We start from the raw sequence: 20,725 nt of genomic DNA, 5'->3' as shown, positions 1-20,725 counted from the left end.
TATCTGCACCTTACTTTGACTACTTTTGACCACATCATAACTTAAGTAGTAGTACAGCACTGAAAGAGTACCAAATATCTGCACCTTACTTTGACTACTTTTGAGTAGTACTGCATTGAAAGAGTGTCCTTTATTGAAAGAGTTACTGTCTTACTACAAGCTAAAGCATATCATATCATATCATGGAGGCATGCTCTGCAGTTAAGGTTCTAAAATTTACAATAGCAGGAATCAGACAGAATATTGAAAATGAGCATGCAATGCTCTTTCAGAATGCCGTTGATCTGGGATTTAAATTTGGAGTTACACCTAGTCTTCCACGTACCTGTGGTTAGCAAACCAATAGAAGTAATGTACTAACAGAAAATCCTGAAATCTATTACATGCGTGTCATTACTGTCCTGTACCTTGATCACCTTATTACAGAGGGGTATGGGTCGTTGGGTCAACTCAACCTAGGTCGACAGTAATTAGGTTGACCATAGAAGGTTGACATGCATTAGGTTGATAGGGACATTAAGTAGACATGGTCACTAGGTCAACATGTACTAGGTCGACATGTTTTTTTATATGTTTTTGGTTTCATTTACTTCGTAAATTGACGTGGAACCTCAAATAGTGCACCATGTCCCCTTGCATGGCTCACTTCGCTTGCCATGCTTCGGTCTAGGTGCCTCACTCCACTACCGGTTTGCTTGGCACAGGTTACTGTTCCAATCGTAGTCCACATAGATCATTAAGTATGAAAAGATCCAAAAAATGGAAAAAATGTGAAAAACTCCTGTCGACCTATTGACCTGTCGACCTAGTACATGACGACCTAATGACCATGTTGACCTATTGACCATGTCGACCTAATGCATGTCGACCTTCAGTGGTTGACCTAATGGCTGTTGACCTAAGCTGTGTTGACCTTACGACCGTATCCCTTAGAGAGCTTGATCTTTGCTTCTCTGATCATCAGACAAAAGTTATGACAGCACTGGCCAACATTCCATCTGTTATTGTTATAGACAGTGCAAATCAGAGCCAAATGATAGCTCATTTCACAAACATATATAAGAATGATCTTCCTTTACTAAGAACATTCCATGCTGAGCTGATACTATGGAAAAATTATGGGAAGCTCAGGATACAGCACTTCTTCCCTCTACACCTTTTGAATCTCTATGCCATGCTAGTTAGCTAGCATACCCCAATATAAACACACTGCTAAAGATATTATATGTACTTCCAGTCACTACCTGTGAGGCAGAGTGCAGCTTTAGTTCCCTAAAACTTCTAAAAATCCATCTGCATAGCACAGTGGGGAAAAGTCATCTGAATGGTTAGGCTTTGCTCCACATACATATAAACATAGTACCCCCCTCCCCTCCCCCGCTGTAGATAATGTTCTGACAGCATTTATTGGCCACCACAATCGTAGAATGGAACTGGGACATACTGACATGTAATGTACTGTTAAATTACTTTACATTTATTTTAAAAAAATGGTGAAATTGCACTGATCGTTTTCATTTTGTTTGTACATACTGTTACATATTCTGCATAAGCACGTTTTTTTGGCCCAGATGTCGTTATTTATATTATTTATTGTTATTTATATTAAAACACTTGAACTACACAATAAAGTGTATGTTAAAGGCTTATTCTGGTTAGACTTTTTTTCATTGGTCTGTAGCCAATTATTTGGAAACCCCTCTTTCAAAATTCTGCATTTTCCACTGTAATTGGCTACAATTTAATGTTTTATAAAAATTTCCATTATAGATGAAATACATTGATATGCATATATGAGAATAGAAATATATGTTGCTAATCAGTAAAAGAAATATATGTTTATACACAGTAATGTCATTATTAGGCAAGGTGGATGCTGAAAAATCTAACGGACAAAAACATTAAAAACATAACAAGTGGAAAAATAATATCTAAAGTGTTCCTGAGCATCTATTAAATCACCATTTAGAATAAACATAATATATTTAATTGAATCAGGCTTCTATGTTATGATAACAATATGTCTCAAATAATTTACTGTAGGCAAATGAGTGTGGCATTTTAACTAGCTGTTGATTTTTCTATAACTGCTCAATTTAATGAGATATTAAACAGGATAATTGAAAAGGAAATAGTGGCTGCAGTATTTTTAGTGTATAGTACTAAAAATAGCATATAATGACATTACATAGCCCACATACATTACACACTTTTGATACATTTAACAATATTAACATTTGTAACCTTTATTTTTAAATATCATTATACTGTATATTGTTTACATCTCCATGTTATTGTAACAGTTTTAATACATTTCATATAACTTCATAATTATAAAGTTAGCAGTGCAAACTTTTCTCTGCACAAGTATAATTTTATTGGATGGAAATCTATGAATCAGATATTAATAATATCCATTACAATTTATTGATCCGTAAATGTTACGTTTATGATCAAATTCAAGATGTTATAGAAACTATTTTGTTCTGTATAATAATAACAACAATAAATAGTAGATGTAATTTATCATGCAGATGCAGTCATATTTATCTAAATTATTTTTACTAAAGTAAAGTAAAAAAAAGCGTGTTTTCACACTTTTTTCACATTATTTTATTATCACCTGAATGTATTAAACGGATTTTGGAGCAGTTTTTGTTAAAAAACGACTCCAAGCACGTTTATTCACATATTTTAAGTAAGTAGGTCACATTTCCCATTCTTGTAATAGCAAATACGATCATCTTGAAATTTACTAAGGGGAATTGTGTAAAAACACCAGAGAGGAGTCCTGTGAGAACAACGCTATCTGGAGATGGAGTTAAGCAGGGTTCCTCCTGGTACCCCCGATTCCTGCTCTTCTCTTGCAGGCAGAGCAGAGCTAGGACTCAGCCCTGTGATCAGCTTTGCTGGATTAATAGACACTGTAGAGGGGGGGGGGGTGCGGTAAACGGTGGTCGTTGAGCTCTCTCAACTAGTTGCCATGCTCCTGTTCTGTGAACCTGGTCAGCTGCTCTATGCTGTACTGTAAACTAAGATGCAGGTGCTTTGAAGTGGTATCTCAGTTTACAACACTAAGCAGCTGACTGGGGCCACAGAGCAGGAACGCGGCAACCAACTGATTGGAGGAGAGACTTAGCTTACCGGGCTGGTAAGCTAAGCAGAGGAGCAGGATGGGAAAGAGGGTAGCGATATCCAGCGGCACCACATGTGTGGACACATTCTCACTGTATTTTTTGTGAAAAATACAGTGATAAGTGTGTGAAGTGGATTCACAGGGACAGAGCTTTCTCACAAGCTTTGTCATTGCATTGCGATGATTGATACAACCTTGCAATGTATTCAATTATCACAATGCAATTTTGGTCATATTTATCACAACCCATTGTGATAAATATGACCCATAGGGAAAGCTGGCCCTAACCAATTTGATGCCCTAGACCAAATTATGGCTGGTGCTTCCTAGTACCATTACTAGTATTGCCAAGCATCTCTCTCCAGGTACAGCACCCTTCACCCAGCAGCACAGATTACAGCAGCAGCTAGCAACACCCATAACCCCTCACCAACATAAATCTTTATTCAGTACAGCACCCCTTATACAAAAGCCTTCTCCCAGCACAGCACCCCTCACCCAGCAGTATAGAACCCAACAGTAGCCAACAACATCCTTTACCTATCACCCAGCCAGCACATCCCAGCAGTCAGCTCAGCACCCATAACTCATGCATGCTGAGATAACTTATTCTAAAACTCACTCTTAAGATCTGCCAGGCTGACCGGTAATCTGATTGATGAAGCACAAAATAAAAGTGCAGCTGTCATGCTGCTTCACCTGCACGTTTTTCCCAGCTTATAGTCCTTATTATGCTTGGTAGCTGGTAGGCTACAGGCAGTCAGTGCAACCTGCTGGACTCCACAAATGCCCACGGGAAGATACACTGTTGTGGCAGGGCATACACAGCACCCTCCAGAGTCCAGCCAGTGCCAGATTAAGGTCCACATGTGTTTGCAGCTGAAATTCATGAAGGGCCTATTGTTTGCTGCAGCAGGGTGTGTGCTGCAGCAGGGTGTGTGACGAGCACAGCAGGGGTATGACTACTATTGTGTGGGTTTGGTCTGCACTGGAAGTGGGGCCTGTTTAGTAGGATGGGGCTAGCACAATAGAGGGCATAGCTACTGCCTACCATCAACCACCTCAATCACTCTCCCTTCTTCACTTATTTGAAATATGCACCACCTGTTATATTACTAAGCACTGAATAAAACATTTTATGTAGTAAAGGGAAAGGGTGTCTACAAGCATGATGTCACCTGGTGCCAAAGTGTGTCCCATTTATAGTTGAACTATTTGTATATTCAGATGAAAATGGAATTCTGAGCTGCTTTTAGTTGTCTTTTAACAATGGGGGTAAGTTGATCGCAGCAGGAAATTTTTTAGCAGTTGGGCAAAACCATGTGCACTGCACGGGGGGGGGGGGCAGATATAACATGTGCAAAGAGAGATAGATTTGGGTGTGGTGAGTTCAATCTGCAATCTAAATTGCAGTGTAAAAATAAAGCAGCCAGTATTTACCCTGCACAGAAACAAAATAACCCACCCAAATCTAACTCTCTCTGCACATGTTATATCTGCCCCCCCCCCCATGCAGTGCACATGGTTTTGCCTAACTGCTAAAAAAAAATCCTGCTGCGATCAACTTGGAATTATCCCCAATGACAATAACTGTTGAGACAAATTGATATGCTAAACAAAGCAAACAATGGACATACTGTTTCCAAGCCAGTTTTCAGTTTTTAGAGCAATGATTCAGTCCCAAAACAGCTGCCAAAATACTGAATTTCAGATTCTGGCTAATGCTGCAAGGCTTGATTTACAAATTTCTTCAGATTAGTGATGTCCTCCCCATTTGTTTTCATGTGGAGAAGGTTTAAGGTTTCCTGTCATAAAGTTTTTCTTTATTGAAGCATGAACATTAAACATACTGTACATACAGTATTAAAGCAACACAGGTGCTATAAATATGGCATATTATTTGCAAAATTCTCATCTTGGAGTGAGACAACTCCATTCATGAAAATCTACTTCGGCACAAATGGAAACTTAGGTGGAAGCAGTCTTCCAAGAGATCAAGGTTTGAAATAAAAAATGGGCTATATATGTTCCAGTATTGTATATACTGGCAAATGGTTGTGGCACAGGTGAAACCCATATTAAATAAGGGATATTGGGGTAAATGTATGATCCGTCGGTATGGGGGAGAAGTGGTATTAGCGGACATTGGGTTATATTTACTAAGGTGTGAGTTTTTTTTAGAAATGGAGATCTTGCCATAAGCAACCAATCAGGTTCTAGCTATTATCTGCTAGAAGCAGTTTTATAAATGTTAAGTGGAATCTTATTGGTTGCTATGGGAAACATCTCCACTTCTAAAAAAACTCACATCTTAGTAAGTATACCCCATTATCGGGGTCATTCCGAGTTGATCGCACCAAGCAACTTTTTGGCAGCTGGTGCGATCAACTAATCTCCGCCTATGGGGGAGTGTATTTTAGCATAGCAGGGCTGCAATTGCTTGTGTAGCCCTGCTATTCTAAAAAAGTTTTGTGTAAAAGAAGACCAGCCCTGGACATACTTACCCTGTGCGACGATCTCAGCGATGATGGGGCCGGCTTTGACGTCAGACCGTTCTCCTGGTCATGCCTGCGCTTTCCTTACCACTCCCTGAAAATGGCCACCAACGGACAGGTGACGCCCCAGAACGCCTTCCTTCTGTCAATCTTCTTGCTGTCGCCGCTGCGACTGCTTTCTTCATAACCAGCGTCGTTACCCGGTGACCCCTGTCGCCAGGCAATGACATGTGTGCGCGGTGCACACACCGCACATGCGCATTGCAGACCCGTTCGCACCACAGCGATGAACCACTGTGTGCGAATGGGTCAGAATGACCCCCTATGTGCACTGATACCCAGTATTGCTGAGAGGGGGGGGGATCAGGTACTATTTATCCAGGCCCAGGACTGATGGAGAGGCCCAGAGTGAGCCCAAGTCCCCCTCTTTCATGGCAGCAGCACTTGCAGCTCTTCTCAGTCCAGCACATGCTGCTGTGTGCTGGGCTACAGTGTGGCCAGGTGAGACACTAAAGTACTATTATTTCTGTATTTTCTTCTAAGTGCTCAGTACCTGGTCCAACTAGGCTCTCTGCTGTACTGCTGATACCGCTTTTCCCCCATGTATGACAGCAGCGGTACGGCTCAATGACAGGGGCACTACCTCCATATCAGCGCTGCTATCTATAAGATTGCAGGTTGATATGAGGGGGCAATATATTAACCACCAGCAGTGCTGACCATTCCGACACCTGCAGCTATCGATTTCGACAGCTGCAGGTGGCGATGCCCTATCTTCACAGCAGGAACAGAGCTGTCCCTGCCTGTGTCAGGTGCCGACTCCAGACTGTGCATGGAATCTTGCGTGAGTACCGAGATCCCGCACATGCGCAGAGAAGGGAGACACAGTGCATGAGAACTGAGCTGATGCGCTGTGTGCTCAGGGGAGCATCACCGGAGGGGATGGCTTTACCCCCCTGCATCGGCATACAAGAGGTTAATACATCTTGTCTATGTCCCTTCCTGCTTTACCTCAGAAACATTCCGTGCCACTATAGTACATTTACCCCATTGCCTTACAATGGACAATGGAGTTGGCAAATACCATATACAAATTAGACAGATCTGGGAGAGCTGTAGATTAAGCATCAACACTTATCCTAAAACTTACTGACACTTCCTGGAATTTGTCCATGCTATAGAAAAATGTCAATCCTGATAGAAATGTGCAAAGGCAGCTGACAGTAGAAATAAAGGGCCTAAATCAGACTTGATCACAGCAGCAAAATTGTTCTCTAATGGGCAAAACTATGTGCACTGCAGGTGGGGCAGAAATAACATGTGCAGAGAGAGTTAGATTTGGGTGGGGTGTGTTTAAACTGAAATCTAAATTGCAGTGTAAAAATAAAGCAGCCAGTATTTACCCTGTACAGAAACAATATAACCCACCCAAATCTAAATTTCTCTGCTCACGTTATTTATGACCCTCCTGCGGTGCATATGGTTTTGCCAATTAGTTAACTAGTTTGTTGCTGCGATTAGATCTGAATTAGGCCCATGGTTTTGCCATTAGAGAACAAATTTGCTGCTACGATCAGGTCTAAATTAGGCCCAAAATCTGAAATAAACATAAAGAGTCTGATGGCATATAATTTCTAAGGTTATGTTCTTAAATTAGGGTAAGATAAGTTTATATAAGGTCAATAAATTAACTAATTTTTTTTTTGTATTTAACCACTTGCCTGAAGTAGATGCTTCAGATACAAATGACCATATCTGATGTGAACACTGCACAGCTCCTCCACGACCCTCTGCTTCCTGATTCCCTCCCCAGTGCCTGCCATTCAGCTGATCACTGCTGATCAGGCAGCCCAGCAACACCTTGGACCCCGCGGCTGCAGTGATTAGCAGCCACCAGGGTAAAGTAATCTAAAAGAAAGGAGTTTTATGCAAAAGAAGGAAAAATATGTTGTGTAACCCAACAATGAACTGTAGCATAAGGTGCATGGCCTTTGGTCTCTACTTTAAGGTCTACGGCTCAAGGGTGGCTCTAGGCTTGGGAGGCACTATGTGGATCAAACAACAGATAAATGTACCCATACCATTAAGTACTGTAGCATGCGGCAGCAGTTTTTTTTAATCTGTATTTGGAAAGTTTTTTCTCCCCTTTAAACTGTTTGATTTTCACTGGCCTTGTAGGTTGTGTAGTTGGCTTTCAAACCAAGGGGGTCATTCCGAGTTGTTCGCTCGTTGCCGATTTTCGCTATGCTGCGATTTGTTGCTAAATGCGCTTGCGCATGGTACGCAGCGCGCATGCGCTTAGTTATTTAACTAAAAACTTTGCAGTTTTGCTGTTGATCGTGCAGCGCTTTTCAGTCGCACTGCTGATCGGTGAGTGATTGACAGGAAAGGGGCGTTTCTGGGTGGTAACTGAGCATTTTCCGGGAGTGTGCTAAAAAACGCAGGTGTGTCAGGGAAAAACGTGGGAGTGTCTGGAGAAATGGGGGAGTGGCTGGCCGAACACAGGGCGTGTTTGTGACATCAAACCAGGAACTAAACGGACCAAGCTGATCGCAATCTAGGAGTAGGTCTGGAGCTACTCAGAAACTGCAAGAAAATATTTAGTAGCAATTCTGCTAATCTTTCGTTCGCACTTCTGCTAAGCTAAGATACACTCCCAGAGGGCGGCGGCCTAGCATTTGCAATGCTGCTAAAAGCAGCTAGCGAGTGAGCAACTCGGAATGAGGGCCCAAATGTTCAATGAGACACCTTGTGCCACTGGCGTATTTATAATGGGTGTAGTGTGTGTGGTACACATGGGCCCCTGGGGGTCCAGGGGGGCCAACACCGCACATCCTGCACCCATTAATTGAAATAGTTACCCTCAGGAGTCCCACAGCACAGCAGCAGCGCTGCCAAAATAACTGGGAAAATGGCGTGGCACCATTTTCCCAGTGATTCGCGCATGCACACAAAGAAAATCACTGGGAAAATGGCCGCCGTACTATTTTCCCAGAGATCTGCGTATGCACTGTAGACTCAGGGACAGCGCTGGGGTCCCCTAGGGACCCTAATGCCCAGAGTTTACACAGTGCTGCTGGATAGAGAGGAGGGGGCCCAGCCGGAGCATGCACATGGGCCTCCTCCTCTCTAGAAACGCCCCTACCTCGTGCACCATATGTTTTTAATTTATGCAGAGAAACACTTTATTAGGCCCATGAATAAGAAATAATATGGGCAACCGACCACAGCTTCTGGTTTGCATATGCATACAAATATCATTTTTGTTTTGTTAAAAATAAGAATATACCATTTATTAAAACATGCAAATATAATATCACATCACATTTAGGTCACGTGGGGCCATCCAGATTAGTGTACTCCATTAAGAATAAAATTATGTGGCCACAGATATATAACTGTGGCCACAGAATTTACAAGTCCAGCTGCATGTAATAAGGAGGTCCAGCACAAGGAAGCATAGCAGGATTAACTGGTGATCATTGCATAAAGCTTTTTTTTTAAGCATTTAGCAAGGGTTAATGGAAATGCAGGAGAAATGCAGTATCACATACAGGAGAGTAATGTATTTTCATCATATCCTTTTTATGGGAAATATGCAGTCTTCCTCTGGGGTGTACTGCATGGTTTTGCTTCCCTGTATATTTCAATCCTAAATGGATAGAAAAATCAACTGCACATGTATACCAATACATGATGTACCACTTTAAAGTTCAATGCCACACCTTAGCCCCTAGGGCTAGCATCACATTATTCTGTAGTGCAGAAAAGCAGTGCTTCCTTCTACTAGATTGCCCCAACAGAATGTAAATTGGGCAGTACCACCTTTATTCTGTGAATGATGGATTATATACCAGTTAGACTTGTCTTTCACTAAACAGCCCCAGATCAGTGTGTATATATACCAATTGACACTGTTTTTCCACCCAATGACACAGTTGTTTCAGCAGAATAGGCACATACGTGATAGGTACCTGTTAGGCAAGAAAAAAAAATTATTAGGAAAATTTTGATTTATTCTTCAACATAGTCCCCTTTTAGCTTGATACACTTGGCCCAACGATATTCCAACTTCTTCAAGCCCTCCAAAAATAGGATTAGTCAAACTCTGCAAAATAGGCTTCAGTTTTGGCGATGACCTCCTCGTTCGATGCAAATCTCTTTCAGCAGAGCCATTTTTACATGTTTGGAAACAGGAAACAGGACGAAGTCACAGGGGGCCAAATCTGGAGAATATGGTGGATGAAGCAGCAATTCGTATCCTAATTCCATCAATTTCACTGTGGTGACGTACTGTAGGACGAGTGTGCTTGCTCATTGTCATTGTGGTCCGTTTTCTCTTCAATGCGTTGTCGAATCTGGCCAATAATTGAGCATAATACTGCCCTGTGATCGTTCTTCTTTTTTCCAAGTAGTCGATGAAGATTATGCCATTTGAATCCCAGAAAACGGTGGCCTTGACCTTTCCGGCCAATGGAACTGTCTATGCCTTCTTTGGTGCCCATTCGCCAGGTGAAGTCCACTGTTTTGACTGTTCCTACATTTCTGGCATTTAGTGATGGATCCATGTTTCATCAACAGTCATGAAACGGCACAGAAACTCCTTCGGATTTTGCTTAAACAGGACCAAACACTGCTTCAAAGTGGTCATTCAATTCCGCTTGTTGTCCACAGTGAGCAAACGCGGCACCCATCTTGCTGATAGCTTTGTCATGCCCAAATGTTTATGTAGGATATTCTGCACACATTCAAATGAGATGCCTACAATCTCAACAATCTCTCTGACCTTCACTCGCCGGTCTTTCAATACGATATCATGGATTTTGTTGACCATTTCATCCATAGTCACCTCCATTCGGTGACCTGGATGCTCTTCATTGAGGACGGATGTACGACCACGCTTGAATTCATTGAACCAATATCTGATGGTTGTCATCGAAGGTGAAAGGTCCCCATAAACGGCTTCCAACTTTTATATGATTTCCTCACACGTCTTCCCATCCAAAAACAAGAATCTAATGACCGATCGGTACTGCACTTTCTCCATAGTTAGAAAAAACTCAAACTTGCTCACTTCCAACAGCTACCAAAACAAAAGTACACAATGAATTTATCTAAAATTCTGACAGTCGTTGGTTGACAGATGACACTAAATGATGATATTCAGGTTTGACATCAGTGGTGCCATCTGTCTTCAAAAACGGGTACTTATCAATCACCCCTCATACATACAAACAACAGGGTATCATTCAAATTTAAAAATGAACAATATGAAAAAAGCTGTCTCCAATTTCCAATATAAAATAAAAAGCTAGGCTCTAAAGACCAGTATTTTAAGAGAAAATAACTGAAGTAATACTAGGCAGGGCATTTAAATGACACACCAATAAAAAGTTACCTTGCTGGCACTAATAGCCTTTAAAATGAATGTGTGGTTCAGTTCTCAAAAAAACTGAATCCACCCGAATTTTGTGGATCCAAACCAAAGCAAAACCTGGTTCGGATTGCCCGAGGAGATCTGAACCGAGTCCCAGTTTAAATCTTCCCGTGGTTTGGAAGTCTGATTTTATATCTACATTTTTGGATTTAGTTTGCAAAAATTATATGATTTTAGCTTGTTTTGTTGATTTTTATAAATGTTTAGCAAATTTTTTTTATCGAGTTTAAACAGAAGCGAAATCCAAATCTGAAACAAAAGACTTGAGGGTGGTTTTTCCAAAACCAAAACATGATTATGAATAAGAAACAAAACCAAAACATGGGGGTCTGTGCACATCTCTAATTTTAATAAGCAGCTGTAAAGGAGGGGTCAATTTCCAAGAAATGTAATAGCTATGAATATATGTACAGTAACAGCCAATCTATTAATCACAATATAAAGTCCTAATAAAAACAATATGGTATGTGGACCAATATAAAAAACACTATTTATTCACCACATATATATACACACGATATACTCTACTATAAATCTAAATCAGAATGCAGGATTAAGTGATGTTTTAACTCTATGTACATTTCCATCTCAAATTGCAATCCCATAGTTACATGGACATTTGCATGGGGATACTTTCCAATGTTTTAGTATAGTACTGTATGTTAATTAGTAAATTAACTTAAAAACTATAGAGATTATTGTGTTTTATAAAATATATAATACTATATTTATTGTGTAAAGTATAATATGTTATTAGTAAAAACAAACAGATCAATACACAAACTTTTTACAATGTAAATTGCAACGTCTATTTTCTGCGATTGTGGTAACTGTGAAGAAAAGAAGCATGGATTTCTTTCTGCAATTTTACAGTCTTGGGGAGATAAATCAAATAACTGGCATATTGTACACTTCACTTCCTCAAGGGACAGAATAGTCTGGTGGTAATCTGACACCAGGTTGACACATTAAGAACTAAACATAAGTGAATAAAAGTATAATGATGTATGCAACTCCATATGCACTCCATATGTAGCGAAATAAATCTCTCATTATTTCATATAGCAATCTCTGAAATTTTAAATTATGGGGGATTTAAGTTAAAGAATTTCTGATGGCAAATCTTTACTTTGAAAAATTGCTCATATAAGAATGCAATGAGTTCTCCAAGGCCTTGCAGCACAACAAACTAATTCATTTTATGACCACTGAAATTCTGTTAAAGAAGCACATTTTTATTCCATTTATTATGGAATGAGTAATGGTTTCTAGCTGATCATTATTTTATGTGTCGATTTCACAAGATCTACAAAAAATTACTTTCCCTGAAACATTTATTGCAGTAGTCAATTAAGAAGCATGTTCCTTGAGGCTATATGAGATCAATATCACCAGGGAGTCAAGTGTGTTGAGATAACTACACCAAACGATTTGTTATATCTTCGTATGATTAGCTGCCACCAGAAAGAGAAAACATCTGCTCTTGAACTAGCAAATACAATCTTTTGTGGTAGTTTTAAATGAAGTATATTTTCTGTTTGCTGGTAATAGAGTGACTTTAGGATACTGGAATACAATAGGCAACAAAATCTGCATGCATATACTGTATATTTTTTTATATTACATTTGCTCATTTAAGAAATATACTTATTTACATTTAATTTTAAAATGTTTTTCAGAAATTTGATTTTCAGTGAGAACTGTATAAGCATAATATTTGTCTTAAAACATTTTCAAAACTATTGTGTACAATAGAGAGCATTGGGGGTTATAAATACAGGTACTAGATAAAATATTTTATTTTCAAACTACTAGTTACAAGGCTACATCCAACATGCAGACTTTCTAAGTTTCTGAACAATGCATCATAAATTCAGTGGTCAATTTATAATAAGGACACATGGAGTGTCCAACACAGGTAGGGCATAAGGCTATTGCCCTTTTCAACCTTGGTCCACTGTTTTTCAAATTTACCTTCTTCACCCTGTACCCAACCAGCTTAAAATAATATCAGACAAAAGTATAATATATCCCCTGCACTCCACACAGAAAAGCACAGCTAGATATAGTTATGATAATCACCAATAGCAAAAAAGCACAATGGATGAACATAAATAATATTGATCTCCTTCACCAGGGTATATATATATATATATATATATATATATATATATATATGTCAAAAATATATTTCCAAAAAAGTCTAGGTAATTCTCTGTAATAAAGTCATATTTAGCAGTTTTCTATTCCCTCTGGTTTCCTTTTGACTCAGAAGTACTATACCCAAAATAGTGGAAAAATAGCACTGGAAGTAATTTGTCTCCAACAGCCCAATCTTGTGAAGTTTGGGCATAGAAAATACAGTAATAAATGTTATGGTAAATATGCATAAACATTTCCATGTAGACACTAGAGGGAAACATATTTTAGGACTCAATTAAGTCCCACAGCAGGCTGTCTACATGAAACTAAGGTTTGATCATAATAGAGCCGTAATTAGATATTTTAGTGCTCTGTGCCAGAAAGAGAATTGGTGCACCCCATATAAAAAATAGGAACAGTGTGAGCCAAAGGCGCGCTCATAAAATATAGGGTAGTGGCTTCATGGGAAAGGGGTGTGGACACAGAACAGTACCAATTAACCTTACACCGTATAGTGTACATTAGTCACATTACACCACACATTAGTGTTAAGTTTTTAGAAATGCCAACTTTGACAGGAAGAGGGAAGCACTAATGGCCAGAAAGTGGAGAGCATAAAAAAAGTATAAATCAGAACAGCAAGGCGGAGTCATTCCAGTACTATAAGGACTGTACCAAAATATGCAAAAAAGGAATCAGAGCGTCTAAAATAGAAACGGAAAACCTAATAGCAATGGAAAAATAAATCAAACCCCAAAAGTTTTTTAAATACATCAAAAGCAAAATATTAAATAAAAAGAGTATAGGCTTTTTAAAAGGCAATATGGGTGTCCTAATCAAAGACAACAGGGACATAGCCAAAAAATAAAACAGGTTTTTCTCATCTGTATTCACAAAAGAGGATAACGATAATGTCCCACTGCTTAATGTATTTTTAAGTGAGGAAATAGTCTGTGACCAATTAAAAAAATAATATTATTAAGTCACCGAGTCCCAATGGAATTCATCCAAGGGTTCTTATGGAGCTACACTCCAAATTAGCAAGATCCCTATATTTGATTTTCAATGACTCACTTACATCAGACATGGGGGGTAATTCCAAGTTGATCGCAGCAGGATTTTTGATAGCAATTGGGCAAAACCATGGGGGTAATTCCAAGTTGATCGCAGCAGGAAATTTTTTAGCAGTTGGGCAAAACCATGTGCACTGCAGGGGGGGGCAGATATAACATGTGCAGAAAAAGTTAGATTTGGGTCGGTTATTTTGTTTCTGTGCAGGGTAAATACTGGCTGCTTTATTTTTACACTGCAATTTAGATTGCAGATTGAACACACCACACCCAAATGTAACTCTTTCTGCACATGTTATATCTTCAGTGCCTCCCCTGCAGTGCACATGGTTTTGCCCAATTGCTAACAAAAATCCTGCTGCGATCAACTTGGAATTACCCCCATGGTCCCCAAAAACTGGCGTATAGCGGAAGTAGTGCCAATATTTAAAAAGGGGATTAAATATGAACCGCGCAATTATAGACCAGTAAGTCTTACATATATAATGGGGAAATTATTGTAAGGTATTCTAAGGGATAGTATACAGGGGTTCCTTGAAACCAATAAGGTTATTAATAGGAATCAACATGGATTTGTGAAGGATATATCATGTCAAACTAACTTAATAGGCTTCTATGAAACAGTGCAAACCAAGATCAGCGTAAATAGGTGGATGCAATCTTTTTAGACTTTGCTAAAGCTTTTGATACAGTACCTCACATGAGATTTATCTACAAATTAAAGGACATCAGGCTAGGAAACAAAATATGCACTTGGCTCAGCAATTGGCTGGACAAAAAGAAGCAGCGTGTGGTGGTAAATGGAGTGTTTTTCAAATTGGACTGAGGTACTAAGTGGTGTGCCACAAGGGTATGTACTTGGACCGCTATTGTTCAACATCTCTATAAATGATCTAGCAGTAGGTCTAGAGAGTACAGTGTCAATTTTTGCAGATGACACCAAATTGTGTAAGATTATAAATTCGGATGGGGGTGCTGAGTCTCTTCAGAATGACTTATTTAAACTGGAAGCTTGGGCAGCAAAATGGAGAATGAGGTTCAACATAGACAAATGTAAGGTAATGCACTTTGGTAGCAAGAACAGAAACACTACCTACATACTAAATGGGAAAAAACTAGGAGATTCTGTACTGGGATAAGATTTAGGTGTCCACACAGATAACAAACTTAACAGTAGTGTCCAAAGTAGGTATGCAGCAAAAAAGGCAAACAAGGTGTTAGCGGGCATAAAGCGGGGAATCGATGCAAGGAACGAGAGTGTTATACTACCATTATATAAATCACTAGTGATGCCACATCTCTATTACTTTGCACAATTTTGGGAACCATAATACAAAAAAGATATCCTGAAACTAGAAAAGGTTTAGAAATGAGTGACCAAATTAATTAAGATGGAGATTCTAGAATACAAGGAAAGGCTTGATAGGCTAGGCATGTGCACACTGGAAAAGAGGAGATTAAGAGGGGCATGATTAACATTTACAAATATATAAGGGGTCAATACACAGAGCAAGCGGGGGATTTGTTTTTGGTAAGATCATCACAAAGGACACGTGGTCACCCACTGAGGTTAGAGGAGAAGAGATTTTGCACACTGAGATGGAAAGGTTTCTTCAAAGTAATGATAATACGTATTTGTAATTCCTTGCCTGAGAGAGTAGTAATGGTGGGCTCAGTCATTGCTTTTAAGAATGGGCTAGATAAATTCCTAGTGGATAAGGATATACAGGGTTAAGGTGGGTAAATCATGTACTATAGTAATAATAAATAATGGCTACACATTTGCCGCAGTTAAAATTATTCTAAAATAAAAACAAAAAAAAAAAGAGTACAGTGTTGGAGAACACTAACAGAACTCGATGGACAAATTATCTTTTTTTGACCTCAGCAATTATGTTACTATGTTAGTACCCATTGCTCAAATTACACCACACAGTAGTACCCCTTATAAAAGTGATGACACAGTAGAGCCCCTTATACACCTTACTCCACAGAAGAGCCCCTAATACACATTATGCCATGGTAGTGTCCCTTACACAAATTATATCACCGTAGAGCCTCCTGTACACATTATTTCAGGTAGAGCACCTTATATACATTATCCCAGGTAGAGCCCATAAACCTCAATCCTTCTACTATGTGGATGGGAGGTCCATAACCTGAAAATTCAACTTACCACCAGGGGTAGTGGCGAGGAGGATGCTTCCCGGTGTGGTGTAATAATTCTTAGGAAGCTAAAATGAGAAGCTGATGGCAATGGTCCTGGTGCAGATGGCCAGGCTCTGGCTGTGCTGGTGCCTGGCTGACATGTTCCAAGCCTTGAGTATGTGAGTGTGGTACAAGTTAGGGATGTTTACAAGAGGGACAGAGAGAGAGGGGAAGAAGGAGAGAGAGACAGAGAGGGGAGGAGGAATAGAGTGAGAGAGGAGGAAGAGGGACAGAGAGATGGAGAGAAAGGGAGGAAGAGTGACAGAGAGAGATGGGTGAGGTAGAGGAGGTGGGAGGGAGAGAAATAAGGGGTAGGAGATAGAAAAAAGAGAGACGGGTGGGAAGGACAAAAAGGGACAGAGAGAAGGAGGAATAGAGAAAAGGGGATAGAGGGAGAGGGTGGGGGAGAGAGAGAAAGAAAGGGAAAGTAACAGAGAGAAGGGGAGAGAGAGAAAAGGGGAGAGGGAGGGCGGAGATGTGGTGAGGGAGAGAGAGGAGAGAAGAGTGGGGGTGGGTGAGAGAGATGGAGGGGGACAGAGAGAGGGAGGGAGAGAGATAGGGAGCAAAAGAGGGAGGGGTGGGAGGGGGTGAGAGAAAGTGAGAGAGAGATGGGGTGAGAGGGGGTGGGGGAGAGCGAGTGAGAGGGGTGTGGGAGAGGGATACATAGTGGTGAATTCAATTGTTTACTCACACCCGATGTCTCATCTAAAGTCACGGGAGATCATGGGATGATATTCAATTGTTCCCCAATATCACACCGATTGTGCCACTATCAGCCGGGTTTAGCCATGTAGAGCATCAAAACCTGACTAAATAATAGGGGAATGATAAAAGTCTCGTTTGGGTGCAGTGACGTGTCACTTTTTTGTGCATTTCTGAAATGAAGGTCTCGTGCCCACTGGCAGAAACATTTGAAAAGTTGCTGGCAGGCGCACATGTGTATGGGGGGGGGGGGGGTGGAAGAGAGAGAGATACGGTTGGGAAAGAGAGAGGGTTGGGAGAGAGAGGGGCAGGGTGATATGAGGGGAAAGGGATATCGTTGCTATGAATATGGTATACTATAGAGTCAAAGCTGCCGCTGTTGGAGCTGCTGCCGGTCAGTTGAAACTCTTGGCATCCCCTCTGCGGCTCCCTGCCGAGAAGAGATGAGTCACCAGCCGGGCCTTTTTACTATGGTGGAAAGACAAAGCTGCTGCACAAGGTGAAGTGTGTGGGAGTGTGGGCACACAAGGAGATAGGAATAGACTGCCCAGTGTTGCCGGATAATAATGTATATCAGCAGCACTGCATCCAATAGAGAAGGACTGGGGTGCAATGCTACTATTATACATTATAGCGGGCATTATAGCGGGCAGTGGTGCATTTGGCAGCAGCCAATCAGTGAGGATGCAGATGGTGTTCCTACAGTGCAAATGCACTGTGTGCTAAGTACCATCCACCCACACCTAGTTATGGCCTGGATCATACAACCACTGTACTAAGTAATGAATGGACATACAGTAGGGGCAGATTTACTAAGCTTAGAAAGTGATGAAGTGGAGGGAGATAAAGTACCAATCAATTGGCTTCTACAGTAACTGTCATTTTCAAACTGCCTGTAACATGGCAGAGATGGTAATTTATCTCTCTCCTCTTTGTCACTCTCCAAGGTTTAGTACAACTCACCCACAGTCTTCCTACCAGATAAAGGGGTTTGGAGGAGCCAATCAAGTGAAGAATAGATTACAAGCCATTGTTTAAATGATTTTGAAATACAGTATGTGTTAGAGCTTGTGATTATTCCAGAGTAGCAGATTATATTTAAGTACATGTGGGATTTTTTATCATGTTTCTACAACCAGTCCTGAAGATAAAGCCATTAGAGTAAGGCTTTTGCCTCATTAATACTAATATACAGATGTGCACACATTCATCATTGCGATGAACGAGTGGTATGAGTGCAGATGTGAGAAGGGAACAATACCATTTTAATTAAGTTGAATACAAAATAAAATAAGAGTGACTACCCATATAGCCAGATCCCATTCACAGACAGTATATAGAGCAATAATAATAGGTTTAAAATCAGAAAGGGGTTTGGGAATCTGAACACCTACAATATATACTGTAGGTAAATTGTTTCTGGGCCCACTGTAGTGGGACATAGTGATCCAAATAGGGGTGTAAATAAATAGCTGTGGACTTCACCAAATGAATAATGGATCCTAAAATTATCCCAAACTTTGCAATTTTCTGCAAGATGATTGAAAGAGAGGAACAGAGATATGAAATATAGAATAATATTATGAACTATTATTATTATTATTATTATTATTATTATTATTATTATCTTTAGAACAAATGAGGAAAACAAGGAAACAGTGACTTAGAGTACAAGACAATGTAGGACAAGTACATGGTATAAAAATATTGTTGCATTAGTAGACATGACACTGAAATAAGCATCAGGGTTGCCGAAACTGAGGGCTTGTGCCAATGTTAGGAGTATGGAATAGAAGATAGTCTAAGTAAGAGAAGGAAAAGTACAAGGCACTGCTCATGAGAGCTTACATTCTAAAGGGGAGGGCAGACAGACAATGGTGACACAGATGGGGTAGACATTGAGCATGGAACAAAGGGTTAAGTTGAGAGATGGGTGTAGTATGTTATGCTGGCACTTGGGATCTAACCCTTTAAGTCTTTCCTCATAATCCAGTGCCTCTAACCCCTTAACCAGTTTAGTGGCTCACCTCTGAACCCTTTTCGAGTTCCAAGATATCTTTTTTATAGTGTGGTGCCCAAAATTGTACACAATATTCGAGGTGTGGCCGCACCAATGATTTATACAGTGGCAGGATTACACTCTCATCCCTTGTCTCCATACCCCATTTTATGCATGCTAACACCTTATTAGCCTTTGTTGCTGCATTGTGACATTGCGTACTGCTACCAAGTTTATTATCGATGAGCACTCCCAAATCTTTTTCAACTACCGTTATCCCTACATTTTCCCCATTTAGTTTATAGGCTGCCTGATTGTTCTTGGTCCCAAAGTGCATAACTTTACATTTGTCTATATTGAACCTCATTCTTCATTTATCTGCCCAGACCTCCAGTCTAGATACGGAATTCTGTAGAGACTCAACATCCTTGTCTGAATTAATTATTCTATATAGTATAGTATCATCTGCGAAAATTGACACTGTGCTTTCCAGTCCCTCTCCTAGGTTATTGATGAACATGTTAAACAGCAATTGCCTGAGTACTGAACACTGCGGTATTCCACTGAGTACTGAAGACCATTCATAGTATATCCCATTAATCACCACTCGCTGTTCCCTATTAAACAGCCAATTACTCACCCAAGTACAAATAGTGTTTTCTACCCCAATCTCTCTTAGTTTGGGAATTAGTCTCCTGTGTGGAACTTTGTCAAAGGCCTTAGCGAAGTCCAAAAAGATCACATCCACTGCTTGACCTGATCAATATTATCACTCACTTTCTCGTAAAAGCTTATTAAGTTAGTTTGACATGACCTGTCCTTCACAAATCCATACTGATTCCTAGTAATAACCTTGGAGGTATCCAAGTACTCTAGTATGCTATCCCTTAATATACCTTCTAGTATTTTCCCCACTATAGATGTCAAACTTACCAGTCTATAGTTCCCAGGGAGCATTTTACCACCCTTTTTAAATATTAGGACTACCTCTTCTATACGCCATTCCGGATCTAATTACGGATCTAATTGACTGGCTGAAAATCAGATATAGATGTTTTGATATCTCTACTTTGAGTTCCATAAGAACCCTGGGGTGGAGTCCATCTGGCCCAGGAGATTTATTTATCTTAATTTTACTTAGTCTCTCCCAGACTACTTCCTTGTTTAACCAAGTACCAAGCAACGGGTCGTTATTATCGTCTATGTTATGCTCTACTCTCGTCAAACTGTCCTCTTTTGTGAATACTGATGAAAAGAATTTATTAAATAGATCCGCTTTTTCCTTATCATCATTAATCAAGACATCCAACTCGCCCTTTAAAGGCCCAATATTCTCCCTTTTTAACCTTTTACCATTTATATACTTAAATAACTTTTTGGGGTTTGTTTTGCTCTCCTTTGCGATTTGTTTTTCGTTTTCTATTTTAGCTGCTCTTATTGCTTTTTTGCTTTTTTGTTACATTCCTTGCAGAACTGGAATAATTCCACCATTCCGTTAGACTTAAATGCTTTGAAAGCATGCCTTTTTTTATCCAT

Source organism: Pseudophryne corroboree, chromosome 5 (assembly GCF_028390025.1).
Source record: "Pseudophryne corroboree isolate aPseCor3 chromosome 5, aPseCor3.hap2, whole genome shotgun sequence".
Lineage (NCBI taxonomy): Eukaryota > Metazoa > Chordata > Amphibia > Anura > Myobatrachidae > Pseudophryne > Pseudophryne corroboree.
Note: the sequence above shows the minus strand (reverse complement) of the source record.